This window comes from Ambystoma mexicanum, chromosome 11, assembly GCF_040938575.1.
Source record: "Ambystoma mexicanum isolate Mex_15411 chromosome 11, UKY_AmexF1_1, whole genome shotgun sequence".
Classification (NCBI taxonomy): Eukaryota; Metazoa; Chordata; class Amphibia; order Caudata; family Ambystomatidae; genus Ambystoma; species Ambystoma mexicanum.
Genome location: NC_090934.1, coordinates 1420732509 through 1420752167, shown reverse-complemented (window position 1 = coordinate 1420752167; position 19659 = coordinate 1420732509).

The window sequence follows — 19659 nt, the reverse complement described above, 5'->3', positions numbered from 1 at the left end:
ATACTTATCAGACCATAAAAACTCATGGCTACTTTCTACAGCTGTACCTACCGTGAGGGTTATGATGTTACTTTTTCACCTATTCCCCCACTTCTAAAACCTCACAAAACATGCTTCAAAGTTCACTTTGCAAAACAGCCCTCGGCTACTGCATTTCTGATTCATTTGTGAGATTCATAAATTCCCAATGTATTTGTTCTATTGTACATTTATGCTTTTACATTTGGTGGGTTTAACATTTTAATTTTCTGCGTGCATGCAAGCTAATATGTATCAATTTCTAGACTAAAAGGAACACTAAATTAACACATCCCATCCATAATTAACTACACTTTGATACCTATGAAATTGCAACATGGCACTTAGCTAGCCACCACCACCAGTTAACAATACGGTGCACGCAACATGAACCTCTCCTAATCATGGGAACCTTTCCTGATCACCCCAAAATTCCCCCTTTAGTGAATACTTTAACTCACAAATAATAATCATCTTCTTGGGGAACAACGCCATGACCATCTCTCACACCGGTCTCATATGGGCATACTCCTCCACTGAACAAACCCAACTCATGCCCCTCATTCTAGCAATCTACTTGCTCCTCCACACAAGCATGCCAATTTGGTGGAGGAAACAAGACACCTTCAGTTTGTGTACCCATATGGATAATGTAGTGGTGGCTGTAGACTTGGACAGGGTTACAGTCATCATGGCAGCATCTGTTAGTTCCTGGCAGAGCAAAAACGTAGGAAAAAGAATGAAAAAAGACAAAAATTGGTAGCATGATTTTTGCAGCAAAGCTCAACCAGGAAGGTGCCCACAAGAACAGAGAGTAGATCCATGAGTTGTTGTTGATCTCAGCCTCTGTTGCCATTATCACTTTTAGTTTATGCAGGGTAGCAATAGTTATGGTAAGCGTCCTGATTTCAGTTTCATTGGGTTGCACAAACATGCAACAAGTGCTCTCTATCTTCCAGCATACCCCACCTTCCATTGCTGTTAGGAGTTTGAGTATATATCATTTTTTCAGAGTCATAAGCCTGAGTGGCCTCAATTCTTCTCTAACGGCACTGAAAAGTATCTCAGAGGCATTCATGAAGAGGAGTAGTTCGCCCTGGTCACTTCGAGCCATTTGGCATTGGCCGCTGCTTGGCCGCCAAGAGTCAGGAGCGACGCAAAAAGAAATATTGGTGTGGCTAAACAGCCAATATCGATCAGGAATGTCTGATAAAGCCTGTGATGATTCTGCTGAAATGTAGTTTGACCGTATCCTGCATTGCAAAAGTTTGTGAATTTTTCTGTCAAACATAGTGTTTAATTTGTCTGTACAAGGTGGTGAAAGAGACGCAAGGGGCACAGGGGACAAAGGGGGCTCAGATGTAACTTTGGGTATTGAACGGGCAAAAATCAGGTGCTCTTCAGGGATCACGAGGACAGGCACTCACATGAAGGGTAGAGAACATGCACACACCTCGTCAGGCTGGAGGCAACTGCCTGTTTGCATTTTGTCCACAGGTCCAAATGGTGTCTAGGAGAGCAGCTCTACCTCCAGCTAGGACTGCAATGTGAAGTGTGCGGCTGCTGTTCCCATTTGTGCCAAAACGCACTGTGCCAGCATCCTTAAAACAAAGAGAGAAATGGGTAAGTGTCTGTATGTTAACAGGTTTTTCTGGCTCTTTGAGCCACATCATATACTGCAAATGATTTCTCCATACTGTCCCACACACTTGATTTATTCATGCCATCCCTTCTTCTGAGAATCCCTTCATTCCTCCAGCTCTGAAACTTTTCACCCCTTACGCCCATCGGTTTTTAGAAGTAATTGCTCCTTCCAAGGTCAATTAAACTCTTTGAGCACATCTAATATTTGTGTGTTCTGCACGCTCGGCAACTGAAGTATCATCATCGTAATTGACTGCCCTTTAAACTGCCCTCGAACCCTGCACAGGGCAAAACCAGGTGCATTCATTGTACGATCTAATTCATCATCTTCATTATCAAAAAGATTATTATCAACATTTTGTTTCACTCTTAACATTTTCTCCTTCGATTTCATAAAACTAGACAATTTTGAATGTCCCCTTTTTATACAAGTTGTCATCTTCAGACATGATGACCCAAGGACCAAGATAACCACAAAAATGTTTATTTGCATACAATTTACAATCTTAGATATTCTTTTTCCTATAAAAAATTAATTAAATTCCAGATCTCTATTCAAACCTCCTTCACACTGAAACGAACTGTGAATCCTATAAAGACTGTAGTGGGGTAGCTGCCCTCTATATGGCATGGTAGAGGCACAGAGCACCCCAGACAAGGTTATTTATATGATAGCTAGGGCGAGCTACCAAGGCTTAAGCTCTCAGGGGGTGATGCAGGCTAGTTCTTAAGAATAGTCAGTCCCCAAGCACCCACAAAGGAATGTCCACAAACTATGTTATGTGCTAACATACCTCTTTATATAATATGTAGGGTCCAGCTATATATACACAATTCAACAACACACTTTGTACTCTGGTGATGCTATGATGTGATGCAAATCTGTACAATGCTATGTGGTGACACACGTAGTCCTGTCCACCACTGTCATGCTTGCGCCAGTGTCTCTGAAACCAGTGGAAGGCTGGCCATTTTGGACGACACTTCACAAAAAACAGTGGGTATTTTGTAGAGTGGTAGCCAGTACTTCTGTGTACTGGCCCCAGGCCCCAAGGGACACTAGGGAAATCTCTGCAGGAGCACCAAAGGTGATTCCTGGGGAGGAGGGGAGGACAGTTGCCTGCACCTCAGGCATGAAGCAAGGGTAGGTCAGGCTGACAGCCTGAACTCCCAGGGCCTTACTGTTACACTTTGGGGTCACCCGTCTTGTGGTTCAGCGCTCCACATTCCCAATAAGTGCCAGGAATGTGAGGTACTGTACTGGATCCACTGGGAGCCTGCTTTGCAGCAGGAGAACCACTACTCTTGCTCCTATCCCCATGCTCCCATTCCCATAAGACTTAACCCCACTCAATGTTTGGGTCTTAGGAGAGGGATGTTTAGGCTTATTTGACTGTGTGTGCTTATGGGACTCCTCAGGCTTCTGATAGGCCCCTTTCTCTTTGTCCTTGTCCTTCCCAATGGTATCCTTAGGGGACACCCAGTTGGAGACCCACTTGTCAGCTAGCTGGGACAGCTTAAAGGGATCCAAACGTTCTGTTCAGCAATGTACTGGCACAGCTCTGTGAACAAGCTTCTGAAAAATGCTCGGAAAAACAAGAGGTGGGACAATTCAACAAAGGTTTTCAATTTGTATCCATCAATCCACACCATCATGTTCATATGTGCAGCACCCACCCAGGCAACCCAAAACACATTCTCTCTTTTTTATATTCCCTGAACTGTTTAAGGCATTGGGTAGGTGTCTTGCCAAACTTGGCAATCAAAGCAGCCTTCATGTACTCATACTGGCCCCTTTCACCCACACTCAACTTCAGAATGCAGTCATAACCAGTCTGAGGTTCACTGCTTAACAAACACTTAGTCCAATCCTGTCGGTCAACATCATTGATTTCACAAGCCATCTCAAAGACTTCCAACTATTGGAGAATATCCAAACTCTCCACATATACATTCACCAAATCTTTCATAAATGTAGTGGCATGAGACCTGATACCCCGACAGGTCTAGCGAAATCTCCACTTTAGCTTTCTCTAGATGGAGTCTTTGATGTTCAGTGTCTCTATCCTTGAGTGCTACTTGTTGTGCCAGTTCCTCGTTTTTCAACCCAGCTTCGGTTTCCAACTTTTTGGATTGAAAGGCTCACTTTTCCCTTTGTAGATCCAATTGTAAATGTTCAATCTTCAGGGCCTCCCCCTGAAGAGAAGTGTTGGGTTTAGGAATAGAGGTGGGGGAGGTGACAATCCCAGAAACAGATTCAGTAATAACCCCAGGGGTAGGCTCCTCATTGGTTCCCACCGCCGCCCTTCACTAAGAGCATCACCATCAATCTGCTAGTCCACCAGGGCAGCTATAAACTGAGCCCTATACTTATTCTCAAAGTCTAACTCCCTGTCTTCACATGCACTCTGGAGATCATCTAAGCTCATCCTTGTCAATTTGCCATTTGCAATGGATTCCATTGCTTGTAATGTAGTCCCAGGAGGATAGCTCAGCGGCAGCGTGCTCGACTTGGAAACAAGAAGACACGGAGCAACACAGGTTCGATCCCTGGGTCCGCGCTTAGAAACCTCTGGGTATTAAACGCGTTATAAATAACCTATCATATCATATCATATCATACCAGTATTCACAACTAAACCCCAAATTGACAAAGTGTGGACATTTTATAAGTAGCCAGATTACACATTGAGTCTTGAAACCATTAGCATCCCACAGCAGCCACCAGTGTAAAGACTGGAGCGGTGCATCTGTACTTCTGCCCTCTATGTGGCAGGGTAGAGGCACAGAGCACCTCAGCCAAGGTTCTCTATATGGTAGCTATAGATGAGCAACCAAGGCTTAAACTCTCAGAAGGTGGTGTGTGCTGGTTCTTAAGTACAGTGAGTCCCCAAGCCCCCACAAAGGAATGTCCACACACTATGTTATGTGCTAACACAGCTCTGTATATAGAATTTAGAACTCAGATATACATACACGATTTAATAACACTCTTGAAATACTATAATAACAAATCTATATAATTCTATGTGGTAGCACACTTTAAAATGCATCAAATGCTGACAGTTATATTAAAGCATACAAATCATCCCTTACTCTTCTCCCTTGGTTACCTTGCCCTCTTTTCCATCTTCCTCTGCCCCATCTCCAGCCCCCTCCACACCTCTGCAGGGCATACCTCTGATATGTACCCCTCCCCGGAAGGTCATTAAGGCTGGCAACCTTCTTCATCTTGCCACTCTCAACTCTCAACTCTCGCTCGATTGTCAAACACTCTCTGACATCTTCCACCTGCTAGAAGAAGTTCACTTCGATGTCCTCGATCTTACCGAGACATGATTCACGGCCTGCTCTGTCACGAGCTTTGACACTAACTCCCTAACGGCTAGAAGATCCTCCCTGCCCCCATATCCACCCGGCCTGGACGGGGTGTAGCCCTGATGTTCCCTGAGTGGATTCCTGCCTCTATCATCCTGACCCAGACTTATTCCTCTTTCGAATGCCTTGCCTGCAGACTTTCTCTCTCTCTCTCTCCTAGCCACTCTCTTACTGTTGCTTCTCTCTACCGGCCTACTGGTCAAATCACCTCCTTTCTCTCTGATTGGGCCGACCTCTCTTCCTCCCTCCTGGCCTAAACCACTCACCTCCTCCTCCTTGGTGACCTCCAAATCCATCTTGATTCTCCTTGCACTCTTTTGGAACCTCTGCAATTCACTCTCCCTCTCCATCCTCCCCTCCCGCCCGACTCACTCTGCTGGTCACACACTTGATGCCTTGATCTCCTCTGGGCTCCCCCTCTCTAATCCCCTCACCACTCCTCTCTCCTGGAGTGATCACTGCCTCCTCTCCTCTCATCTTTCCATCTCATCCCCTCATGCCAAGCCTACCCCTTGTTTGCCACACACCTTCTCGGACATCCGGCACATGAAGCTTGTTTCAGTCGAGGCTTTCGGTGCCACCTTATCCCCCCCCCTCCTCCACCTCGGGCTGACTTACACCCTGACACAGCCCTGCCTCTGCTCTACTCCTCTATTTCTGCTAGTCTTGATGCTCTTGCCCCTGTCATGAGGATCTGTTTGAAGTCCAAAGCGAAGTGCAATTCTTGATATGACTCTGACCTAGCTACACTTAAATTCAAGTGTAGGGTGCTGAGAGGAAATGGAGGTCTTTCTGCTTATCCTCTGACAAACTGGCATGCTGTCTGCTTCAAAGGCAATATTGACTCTCTGTCCACACCAAGAAGAGAGTCCACATTCAAGCCCATGTCTTAAAATCTGTAAGAAGCTGGCCAACCCTGCTGCAGTATCCACCCCTCCTCCCGTCTTCCAGGCTCTTTGCAGTTTATCTCTAAAACCCAGGATATCCTGTCCACCCTCTCCTCCGCTCCCCCTGCACTCCCCTCTCCTTCTCTGCTTGATGACCTTCCTTCAGCTACCCCCTCCCTCTTTCTCATCCTTTCCGCTTTCCTCCCCTGATGAGGTCACTGAGCAAGTCTGATCTATGAAAGCCTCATCAAAACAGGTCCATCCCTGTTCCTCTAAAAACCATTAAGGACCACATTGATACCCTTGCTCCAGCCCTTGCCAATTTCTGCAACCTCTCCTATGCCTCTGGATCTTGTACCTCCCCTCTGAAGCACTCCCTTGTGCATCCTCTCCTCAAGAAACCTACGGCTGATCCTTCTTGTCCGGCAAACTATTGCCCAATTTCCATTGCTCCCTTTTTGGACAAGCTCCTGGAAAAGCTGGCCATCTCTCAGCTTAACCTTCATTCTGATTCTGTTGGCTCGCTCCATGACCACCAATCTAGCTTCAGTGCTGCCAGAAGCACGGAAACTGCTCTCCTGAACATCCATGAAGACCTGCTCTCTAACCTTGACTTTAACATTCCCTCTGCCCTCATCCTACTTGATCTCTCCTCTGCTTTCGACACAGCCAACCATACCACCCTGCTCAAACATCTCTGTGACAACCTGGGTATCACCGATCAGGCTCTTGCCTGGCTGACCTCTTTCGTCTCTGATCGACCCTCCCAGGTACAACTTGGGTCCTTCCTATCTTCTATCTCCCTCTCTACCTCTGGTGTTCCCCAGAGGTCTAACCTCTCGCCATGGCTTTTCAACCAATACCTGGCAACTCTCGCCTATTGCATTTCCATTTTCTGTTCAAATTTCCAGTAGTATGCTGATGATACCCAACTCATTTTCAGGTTTCCTTCAGCCACCTCCTCTCCTTCCCTCATCTCTGATTGCCTAATCGCCATTTAAAACTGGTATGCCTCTAACAATCTGTGTCTAAATGCCAGCAGGAATAAGATCCTCCTCATTGGTCCACCTTCACCATCCTTTCCCCTCACTCTCTGGCCGGCTTCCCTTGGCCCTCCTCATACCCATACCTGCGATGCTAAGAACCTCGGGGTCATCTTTGACTCCACACTTTCCTACTCCGCACACATCTCTGATGTCTCTAAAAAGTCCAACTTCTTACTGCATCTCCTTGGAGGTACTCTGCCTTTCCTCTCCTTCTCTCAGAAGCTCACTGTCTCTCAAGCACTGGTTCTCTTTAGGTTGGACTACTGTAACAGCCTCTTTCTAAATCCACCTGTCTCCACTCTCTGCCCTTTACAACTAATACAGAACAGGACTGTGAGAGTGTCCTTGGTCTCAAGCCCTGGGATCGTATGGGAATGTGGATTGGGGCAAGCACCCAGCCTTTCAGCACACTACACTGCATTCATGCTATTTTCAGACAGGGCTGTCTCATTCATTGTGTCACACACACAGAAACCAGACATCCATAACATGAAATAAATATTGGTCACACAAATCATTCACATAGGTCCCACCCCAAGAGTGCACCCAGAACATACAGTCACTGGAAAGGCTCCTTCCACCCAACAGTCAGTCAGGGAAAGGGACAGAGTTAGGGCCTCCCAGAACTTTGGGGAAACAAGGTAAAAGGCAATAGAAACCAAGAGACCCCAGGGGCCATATTTACTTCAATCAGGAATCCACTGATTCCTATGGCAGGGCCTGGGTATTCCAAAATTGAAGATAATTAGAGCTCCTGTCACATCAGCATGAAGCTGCCACCAGACCATACCCTGCTCTGTGGGCAACACAGAGGTGCCCAAAAACATACACTAGGGATACAGGGTTGTACCCCCACGCATGGATACCATAAGGGTATCCCAGGAGTCTTGGTTCACCACAACCACAATGAGGAAGTGCCGCACTGTCAGGGGTCCCAACTAGACTCCTGTGCAGAAGGTAACACAGAACACACATGATAAGGGAGTACAGGACAAGGACGGGGAGATCGTGTCCCTCCAATGTATTTCCAGTATCACAAATCATTAGGGCATACTTAACTTCTATGCCTGCTCTTGTGCAGGTGGAGGGCTGCCCGTATCCCTTAGAGTATGCTTTCCAACTCTTTATGCCCTCCTCCTTCACGGCAGTCAGATTTGTGTAGATTGCTCTATGCGGCCAATGGAAATGCTGCTCAGTCCAGCAACGCACAAAGGTGCGGATATAAAGATGAGATCCCAGGGGAGAAGCTGGTGTCTTGTGCTGATCATTGGTAGTCTCGCCATTTTCTCTGGTTGTCTGTTGGTGAGAAAACACAACCTGTGGAGATATAATCTTAACAATTTTTGTGAACGCCCTAAGGTGTTCACTAAACTCTTCTCCTAGGACCACTGCTGCCTTGTGTGCAATTGATGTCATGCATGTAGGTGAGAGAGGTGTATGTAGCCTGCAGCCAGTCACGATTTCATACAGGCTCTAGTGGTGCTCTCTCCCGGGCTAGTTTCATACATAAAATAGTGCCAGTGGAAGGCACACAAACCATGATTTATTTAACTCTGTACATAGTTTAGCTAAGCGGGCCTTCAGGACCCCATTGAGCCTCTCCACGAACATGTTGGCCTGCGGGTAGTACACCGAGCAAAACATATACTATATTACTAGCAGCAAAGTGATTTCAGCAATGAAGGCATTAAAGAAGTGGGTTCTGTTGTCGGATTTTAGGACCTCACAAATTCCCCATCTTGGAAATACCTCTCTCACCAGAAATCCCACCACTGATTAAGCATCAGGATGTACTCAGTGATCAACCTCAAGCCACCGGGAGAATGGACAAGCGACAACAGTTACATACCTGCCCTTCACCTCGTTATCATGTCCACAAAATCGATGTGGAGCTACTTGAATGGACCAAAGGGCCTGGGCAAGACCCCCCTTACTGACCTCACAGTAGTTCTGGGATTGAAATCCTTTCACACTTCACAATTCCCAACAACTCTACTTACATGTTCTCTTAAGTTAGGCATAAACCAGTCCTCCTGGAGCTCTGCTGCAATTTGTTATTGAGAAGTATGGAATGGGTAATCTAGTTGCTCTAGAGTCAAATGAAGCACCTCTATGGGCATTACTACCTTCACCATCACCTCCTGTCTCCAAAGCAAACCTATGGGTGAGGGGGCACATCCTCTCTTTTTCCAGAGCTCCTGTTCATCTCTAGGGGCTTTCCCTTGGATTTCAATTATCTGGAGCACTGGGACTGCAGTGTACAGAGCTGGTAACTGTACTTGTTGGGACACGGTTTCCATTTTCTGTGAATCTGTGAAAGAGAAATATGCTGCTTCCTTCACCATCTTGTCTGCGGCATCATTTCCAAGAGCTATTGAATTAGTGCGGTTAGTATGGGCAGTACACTTTGCTAGACCTAGCTTTGCTGGCAAGGTGAACGCTTCAATTAGCCGTGATAGCAGCGCAACATGCCCGACAGGGGACCTGTCAGATCTCCTAAACTCTCTTCTCTGCCATCTTGCTAAGACAGAATGGATAGGGGAGGTGCATACACAGATTCAGAATAAACAGTGATTGCCTTTGCTGTACTCATTTATAGCACCTCTATAAGTGCCACCACTTCCACTGCTTGTGCAGAGTAATGAGTAGGCAACCATATTTTCAGTCTGACCGGGTCTGCCCCATCCACAAGACCCACGGTGTCTGGTTAAAGTTGAGAATTCAAAAGGTTCGAATGCAATAGGACTGAGTACATTTGTTCGAAAACAAAAGGTTTGAATTTCCTTTTTTTCATTATATTTTTTTGGGGGGTTTTCGTTTTGGTAAAAAAAGTGTTTTTTACCACAAAAACAGGGGTTGGGGGGGACATCCCCCCAAAAAAACAAAAAAACAAATTCAAACCTTTTGTTTTCAAGCAAACGTACTCGAACCTATTGTATTTCAAACCTTTTGATTCAAAACTTTAACCTATAACCAGACCCTCAACAACTGCACCTGTATGCCTCTTCCATTACCAAAAATCGCCTCAACCCCCTCCAGTGCATCCTCTTTCACATTCATCCTCTCTTCCTCTTCTCCTTCATATGTGGCACAATCATGAACAATATCCCCAAGCTGCACTGGCTCTGCTGCAAATGTCACAGGAGTTAGTAGATGACATTACACAGCATGAATTGATGCATTTGATAAACTGAACTCATACCTGGACACTCTATCAGTCACTAAAGTGGATTTAGACTTTTCTAGAATCGCGAAATCTCATGTGCCACGTTCATTGTCACTGGGCAACCCGTAGTAATGGTGGAAGACTTTTGAATTGCAAAGCCATTGCAGCTGGAGCTTGCTCATAAGGGAACTGCCCCTGCATCACTGGGTCTAGGAGTCTGCTGTAATACGCTGAAGGTTTGTGACCTAGCAATGTTTGCTGAGTTAGGATCGCTGTCATAACCTGCCCATTTGAATGAGAAAACAGAAAGAATTGCTTCTTGTAATTCAGATTCGCCAAGGCTGGAGCATTGCTGATCACAGCCTTGAGTTCCTGGAAGTAAGTCCCCATTTCCTCAGACCAATCTATCAGAACTTCCACCTTCTGTGCTTGTTTTAGTCCCTGCAACAAGAGCCTCACATAACTAGAGTAATCGAAGATCCATGATCTACAATAGTTACAGAGCAACAAAAAAACGACTGCATCTGATTCACACTGTCTGGATGAGGCGTATTCTGAACTGAGGCATTACCCTTCTTCCTGCAGGTGACATGACATGCCCCAAATATACGATCTCTATCTGACAATACTGCAATTTTTCCTTGCCCACGTTGTACCCCTTCTCCACGAGCAGGGTGAGGAGCGTTGTTGAGTCTCCTCGATGCTGCTCTTCTGAAGTGCTGCAGACTAATAGATTGTCCACGTACAGGATTACTATACTGAACGAATGTACATTGTCCATATCCATCTGAACCACTCTGTTAAAAACACTTGGAGATTTGCAGTACCTCTGGGGAAACCTTTTCTGCTCGAATGTCTGACCACAATACATAAATACTGTGAGGTACTGAGAATCGGGGTGTAAGGAGAAAAAACAAAAATGCCTTTTTTCAAATCAATTACCGTGAAGTGGGTCGACCCAGTAGGTATGTTACAGGGAATGGTGGCGGGATTTGGTACCAAAGCAAATTCCACCTCAACAATATTATTGAGGGGTGCAAATCATGGACCATCATCCAAATGGACCCCTTCTCTTTCTTCACAGGGTAGATAGACATATTGCAAGGGGACACAGAAGGTTGTATTATGCCTTGCTTCAACAGTGCCATAAAGGTCTCATAAATCCCTTTTTCTGCTTTCTTAGACCTGGGGTACAGCTTAATCTGTGGTAATATCGCACCAGGTTCCACTTTTATTCTCACCTCATCAACACTCTTTAGCAGCCCCACATCATGAGGATTGCTGGTCAACAAATGGTCTGGCACTTTTCCCGAATCCTCTTTCCACAATGCTGATGTATTTTTAATGATGAGTATGGTCTGTGTTACTTCCATTTGCTCTATCGCTATATGGCATGTCACCCCAATTTCAAAGACCATCTCTCCTGTGTCTTCAGTGTCTTCGAACAACTGCTCGTCGGACATGTCCCTTAGTGATAAGGTTGGATCAATGCACATAACTGTTTGCCATTCTCTGCCTTTGTCATCTGTGCCTGAGAGAACCACCCTGTTCTTCTTGATCACAATGATCTCTAAGAGAATCAAACCAATGGTGCCTGACGTTACTTCCTGCAGCACATCAGGCCAAAATAAAATCTCAAATGATACCCACCAGACCTGATTACTGATCACCGGGACAGAAACTCAACAAAACCATCACCCCATAAAGCAACAATGCTGCGTGCGCAGGAACCCCCTTAATCACACTTTAACTACAATAGGTCTGAAACTGCATTGCTTCCATTACCGGATACAACCCTGGGGTCGAACATACAATGCCTCATCCATGAAGGCAATCGACATCTGCAACTTACTCAGGATGTCCCTTCCAAAAACATTAGCTGGGGTGTCCGTACAATACAACAAAGGGGCTGATACATTTTGGTTACCCACCTTTATATGAAAATCTTCAGCATAATGAACCAACAGGATAGTCCCAGAGAATCCCTGTATGTCCAGTGTTTTGCCTGACAAGGGGAATACACATTCCTTGATGCAAGATTGTGTAGCCCCTGTGTCAACCATGAATGAAAATGTTTGGTCACCTACCTGCAAACCTATCCGGGGTTCCTCTTCCGGATCACTGGTAACAGAAAGGACTGGACACATTAGAGACACTTGTGGGCTGTTCTAGGCCTAGTATATATTAGCACCTGGGTGAGGAAAAGGATTTCCACCGAAAACCCTTGCTCCAGTGTAGTGTTCCTTGGGGTAAAGGATTATTGTCTCATGTCTGCAAAGATGCTTGTGCTTGCATGAGCAGTGGGATCCCAAAGGTCTGTGCAGCCCCAGCCGCTGTGTTCTGTTCAACTCATGCCTGCTGCAATTTCACCGAGCCCAGGGCATATGGCATGGTTGGGACCTGCATCTGTTGAGCTCTCATGTTAAAGTACTGTGGCTGTTCACGACAATCCTGTGACATGTGTCCCAAAATTCCACATGACCAACACTGAAACCCATAGAACCCTCCATAACTTTTTCCTACCACCCCATGAAAACGAGGACCCATTCCCCCGAACTGCCAAATGGCCCACTTCCCTGTGGAAACCCTCCCCGCCACTCGGAAACCCTCTCATCATTCTCGGACCGGGGATATACCGGTCCATTCACCCCTGTGTCATACCTGGTTCACTGTGTCCCTGGTGTCCCGATTGCCCCTGCTGTCCCTCCCTAGAATTTGTGATTACTGCCTCTTTTGGACAAATCTTTGCCAATTTATTTTGAACAAGCTTTTGCGGCTGCTCTACACTCTGCCTCTCTTTTTCTTGCCTTCTTTTGCAAAAATGAACAATAAGTGCTTGAATCTCCAGCCAATCCTTGTCCTCCATCCCCCTATAATCTTATCTAAATCAGGCTAGAGTTCTTTGTGTAGTCCCTTCTTTAGCATGTGGTAAATATTCACCACATTCTTATCCCATGATATCAGGCGGAGCGGGATACATAAAACACAAGGCCCCCTTAGATTATTTAAAGCGGCTCCTTCATGGGCATTTGTATCCAACTGAACTCCCGGACACTCTGATCTCTTCCAAAGCTCACCTTACAGCTCACACATAGGGCCGTGAACAACCTCTTTGTGTCCCCTATGGCCAACATGACACTGACAGTGTGTTTCTCTAATGCATAAATCCACTTCCCACTCCCTGCAGTGAGTGAAGGGAGTGTCTTCATCAGGTTATTCCAGTACGTGCGTGACCAGAGGACATACTACGCCCTTCCAAGACCCTTCTGGAGCAATGGAATCTGAGTTACCCCCTTTTTCCTCGGACATCACCATCTCTCCCCTACTACTTGATAGAGCCATGCAAGTACCCTGGCATGTCATATGGCTCCATGGTGTGCTTCCTATTGCTGCCACTGGAACGGGAGGTAGGGTGACTACGGCCTGCTATCCCTGCTCGACATCCCATTCCTCTCCTTCTTCATCATCTACTCAGGCTACTACCTCCCCTGACCCTTCTACAGGCACAGAAGCATAATCAGCACTACCATAGGGAGCGGTCTCCCATCCTCCCTGCTCAGCCCCTGCACCCGTGGCAGCATCCCTGTTCTCCATATCCACCTCAACCATTCTGATAACCGATTTGTCCAATCTTACATGATCCTGCCCATGTCTCCACCTTCCTTCTTCGACATCCCTTACCTGCCTTCTCACTTCCTCCCACTCATCACCTCTTTGCCAGCATAGAAGCACTACCTCTTCCTCCACTAGCATTAGACCTTTCTTCATTTTTTCCCATTCTTGTGCATCTACCACTCTTCCCAACCTATCCTCTATCCTAGCAGTTAAAGGCCTAATCTCATCTTTCTCTCTCATTTTCAATCCTTCGTCTGCTCTTCTAAAAACCGACCTCACTCTTTCTCACATCTCCACCCTTAATCTATATGCTAACAGCAGTCGGGGAAGTTGTCCCCTTCCCATGCTCCATTTTCAACCTCTCTGTAGCCCTAACCATTGAAGGAGTTATCCTTCCACTTTCCTCAAAATCAGAGTTCTTAGAAATCGTATTGATGGAGGCGTTACCTTTGTCCATCTCGCAACGACTGGAGTAACTGCTGGAGAAAATGGAGGTATGAACTCAGGGTCTGTATACCCCTGTGCAGGCGATAAATTATAGCACCAGCATGGTGGTGGTGCAGAAGGAATTCCTGCACCCTCCTCTTTCGGCCCTTTGTCCCCGATTTTAACACAATGGCCTTTCCTGCCTTTTACATACATCCGCCAACATTCTAAGAGATTTAGCTGCTTTTCCAGTTTCAAGCCATTATGCTTCGTAGTCGAGAAGGTATGTAAATTCTCCTGTATCATAGGTTCCTTCAACAGGCCAAGAGTTGATCATTTTACCCTTACTCTCCCGCATCCATTCTCTATGGTACTTTATTATTTTTGCCTTATAACCGGGCAACAAATGGCACAAATGATTCAACAGAGTCTCTATACGGCAACCCAAGTTATCAAAAACAGTTTCACAAAAAAGCTGATACTGAACCTAACCCGCGCAACAAATAATGTTCATCCAAGAACTCCTTGTTTACCTTTACCCAATTCCTTAGTCGTACTTGACACTCATGCACCCTGTTCGTCTACACCACCATTACCTCACTTCACCATTTACTTCAATTCTATCACTCACTCATACACAGAAGACAGACGGACAACATTTCCAAGATATCACAACCACTCGAGCATAGGAGGGGCACAATGCTTTCCACAGCAATGCTGCTCTCATTCTCTTCATAACTAGTTGTCATGATTCCTGCCCCTCATGTCCCCAGCCCTCCAAGATGTCAGACTGGAGCCAGGCCACGATCGCCTACATGTCTCTCAAGACCCACTTGAAGTCAGACTTGGCGCTTGTGGCACCAGACTCACTAACTCCCGTAGGATAACATTGGGGATTGGACTTTGAGTGCATTGATGGGGACAAGATGGATGTCCCCACATATTTCGCTTCCCAGAACTGCATGTGCAGTCTAGTCTTTTGGGTGTGGTTCATCCCAGAGACACCTGGGATACTCAGAGACTATTTAAGCCACACCCAGGCTGAGAAACATGCTTTGAGTTTTCTGCACCTGCAGCGTGACACTCACCGTGTTCGGATCGGTCTCCAGTAGGCCTGTATCTTTCTTCTGCGCTCAGCTCCTGCAAGAACAAGAACACCGTTAGGAACAGCCTTACCTTGCAGCGCTTCTGCCCATCATTCATTGCTCCTTCTGTTCTGCGAGCATCTTCGGCGGTGTCATTCCCATCCCGGCACCCCGCTTCCTAAGGAAAAGGGAAAAGAACAGCAAAAAAAGGCATTAGTAAGCATTCTGCAAATCTTCGCTTATTTTTAAATACTGTACGAGCTTCAAACGCTTACCTGAATCCCAGCCGCTCTAGGGGAACTATGTCTCCGGAACTTCTCATCCATCTGCAAGAAGGAAAATGCACTCCAGGTTAGCGTGGAAACATCTAGAGGTGCCGCATACCGCGCTTACCCACCGCATTTGTTCTTCATAACCAGCACCCACGCTGAAAACATCACGGCACCTAAAAGACACAGAAAAAGAACTCAGTTCAATGTTAATACCAAAGGGGTGTATCGCGCATCACGCTCTCACTCACCTTCAGTGCTACTCATCTCAGCAGCACGCCGCCATCCCCGGACGCCAGCCATCATCTAAGGAAGGAAAGGAACGAAGTTAGAGAACTGTTCAAAAGACTCATTATACTTACCTGTCGGACTCTTGCCAGTGAAGTAACTAGGCAGCAATGAGCCCACATCAATCAACGCGCCGCTGCGCTGAAAGCAGGATGGAGAGAAGACAATCCAAGAAAACAAGGCCCAGTGTCCAGTCGAATAGCCTCCAGGGAAGGGTTCGAGGTCGTAAGAGGTCAGAACAGGCTGAGTGACGTCCCCGTGGATACCAGGTGAGCATTACAGAATGCAAAGCCTCACATCATAATCCACCTGGGCGTCATGGAAACATCAGAAACAGACCAGTTAGCCCACATGTTGGGGCAGCTACGTTCCAAAGTACATGCAGCCAGGCATGAGACCAACACCCTGAGGAGAGAGCTGATAGTAGCCAAAGAACGCACTGATGATTTAAGCCGGCAACTTCTCCAGTCACAAGCAGGGCATGCACCATTGCCGGAAAGTGTGTCCTTGATGCCAGCGCCATCAGACAATCCCGTTCAGATAACCCTTCCTGGGGCAGTTCCCTTGGCCCCGCCTGAATGATTTATGGGGGATACCAAGAGGTTTGCAACGTTCGTGAACCAGTGCCGCCTGCACTTCCTATGTAGGCCAGGGGCCTTTCCGAATGACCAATCACGGGTCGCTTTTGTGCTATCCTACCTGAGTGGTAGTGCCGCTGACTGGTCTGTACCCTTTGTGGCCCAAGACGATCCTTTTCTGCATGACTTCAGGGGCTTTCAGCAGGAGATAGAAAAGCTGTTTGCCGTCGTACTCATGGGCAGGCATTAGACAACGAACTTCTGTCCCTACGCCAAGGGAATCAAGACCTGTTAACTTACATAGCCACGTTCAATAGACTCGTAGTTGAAGCAGAATGGCCAGTGGAGAAGAGAACCACGTTATTTCATCGGGGTTTGACGGGGGAGCTCAAGGATGTTCCCGCACAAGTAGTGAACCCCCCGAAAGACTGCTCAGAATTCATTGACCTTGTTGTTCAACTGGATCATAGGTTGCAGGACCGAAGAGTAGATCGAAGCAGACCGGACCCTCGCCCTGTGTATGTGCGTTCAAAGGACAACACTGCCCTAACAACGGAAGGTTCAAGAGAACCAGTGCAAATCGGGGGTCAGATTCCCCTTGACTAAAGCGGAAAGGGATAAAAGGAAACAGCAGCAGTAATGTCTGTACTGTGGAAGGTCAGGTCATTTCCTTAAAGAGTGACCTGTGAAGCCACTGAGGAGGACGGTAGGGGCCACAGGCAAGGAAGATACCATCAAGGAATCGAAAAACTCCCCAGCCCGGCAAGTGTATGGGTCCACTTGTCGAGCGAAGAAAGTGAACTACAGACCTCCCATTTTGCACTATCTGTGGTCTTGATCAATCACCAACAACCATCTCGGATGCACGCAGTAAGAGTGTACATAGACAGTGGAGCCGTTGGGAATTACATAGACCAGGATCTTGCGGCAAAGATGGGGCTTCCGTTACGCCCTAAATCAACCACCAACACTGTTACCACTGTCGACGGCACAGAAATAGCTTCTGGTCCAGTATCCCAAGGCACTGCAGCTTTAACCCTTCTGTGCCAGGATGGACACCAAGAATCTATCGTTTTCGACCTCATTAAGGCACCACAGTTCCAGTTGATTTTGAGAATGCCATGGTTGGTAGCTCACAATCCTCGAATCGATTGGCGATCAAAAGAATTGGCCTTTCCCGAGACTTGCACCCACACATGTTATCCCCAAGAGAAACAACCAATAAACACCAGAACCTCCATGCTTGCGGCTGTGGCAATTGGCACACTATCAAGTGAATACCAGGACTTTCAAGATGTCTTTCAGAAAGAACAGGCTAATACCCTGCCACCGCATAGACCATACGATTGCCAAATCGACCTGATACCCGGCGCACAAATCCCTTGTGGGCGAATTTACGCACTCACGGAACCAGAAAACCAGCACCTGAAGGCCTATCTTGACCAATACCTGGCCAACGGGTTCATCCGTCCCTCGAAGTCTCCAGCAGCCAGTCCTCTATTCTTCGTACCAAAAAAGGAGGGGGACTTGAGAACGTGCACCGACTATCGCGCACTGAACCAGATCACCGTAAAAAATCGCTACCCCCTGCCACTGATCCCTAAATTGCTAGATCAAGTCAAAGATGCCCAAATCTACACAAAACTGGACCTGAGGGGGGCCTATCACCTTGTTCACGTAAAACAGGGGGACGAATGGAAAACCGCTTTTCGCACCAAATACGGCTTGTACGAATATCAAGTAATGCCCTTTGGCCTTTGCAACGCGCCTGTTGCATTTCAGTACTTCATGAACGATGTCCTACGGGAATTGATTGATTTCTGTGCTCTAGTGTACATCGACAATATCCTACTATATTCTGCATCAAAGCAGGACCACGTTAAACACGTCTGATCCGTATTCGAGAAAATCCGTCAACACCAGCTCTACGCAAAGCTCGAAAAGTGCTCATTCCACGTCTCCGAGGTGAAATTCCTGGGCTTTATTCTCAGCCCGAATGGAATCCGAATGGATGTACACAAGGTAGATGCTATCCTGAACTGGCCGTCCCCAAATTCATTCAAGGGGGTTCAAAGTATGCTGGGTTTTGCAAACTTCTACTGCCGGTTCATCCCAGGATTTTCGCAAATCGTGCATCCCATCACGTCATTACTAAGGAAAAGCAACAAAAAGTTCCAGTGTACAACAGAAGCCGAGGAGGCTTTCTAGGAACTCAAAGCAAGATTCACATCTGCCCCAATCTTACGCCACCCTTGCCCTGATCTCCCATACCTGGTGGAAACGGATGCCTCAAGCATGCCTATGGGAGCGGTCCTCTCACAAAAGGACCCCGAAACGGACCAGTTACACCCTGTTGCCTTCTGGTCGCGTAAATTCACACCCCCTGAACTCAATTACGCTATCATAGGCAAAGAACTCCTGGCCATTAAGTCAGCCTTTAAGGCATGGCGGCACTACCTCTTGGGCGCCAGACACACAATCACCGTAATAACTGACCACCGGAACCTCCAGTACCTAAAAACGACAAAGGCCCAATCCTCACAACAACTACGTTGGGCTCTTTATTTTGCTGAATATGACTATGTGATTACATTTCGACCAGGGGTGAAAAACGGGAAGGCCGATGCCCTTTCCGGTACGGGGGTGGAAGAGCAAGGGTATCAGACCCCTGACCCAATAGCAATCATCCCGAGTGACAAACTCCTAGGAATCACAACAACCATAACCCAGAAAGAATTACATGAATAAATCCAAAACCTGATGAGTCTGGAGCAATTACAAGCGTGGAGTGCACAAGTAGAACATTACATGATAAAAGATCAGTTGCCCTACTTCAGGAATCGTTTATTTTTACCAAACCAAGAACTACGAGAACAAGTCATGTCCGGTTATCATGATTCCTTGATCGAGGGCCACCCCAGAATTGCTAAACCCCTAGCCAAGGTAAAACAATATTATTGGTGGCCCACGTGGAGTGAAGAGATTATCCAATTCATCCTATCTTGTGGAGTATGTGCTCAAAACAAGTCATCCAAGCAGAAACCGGCTTGGCTATTACAACCATTGGAAATCCCACCAGCACCCTGCACACATTGTCCCTCGATTTTATTACTGACTTACCACCCAGTCAAGGGTTTAACACTATTCTTATGGTCGTGGACATATTTTCAAAAATGGCACATTTCATTCGTCTTAAGGGGCTCCCAAATGCTTCCACTCTGGCAAAGGTATTTCTTGAAGGCATCGTACGGCTCCATGG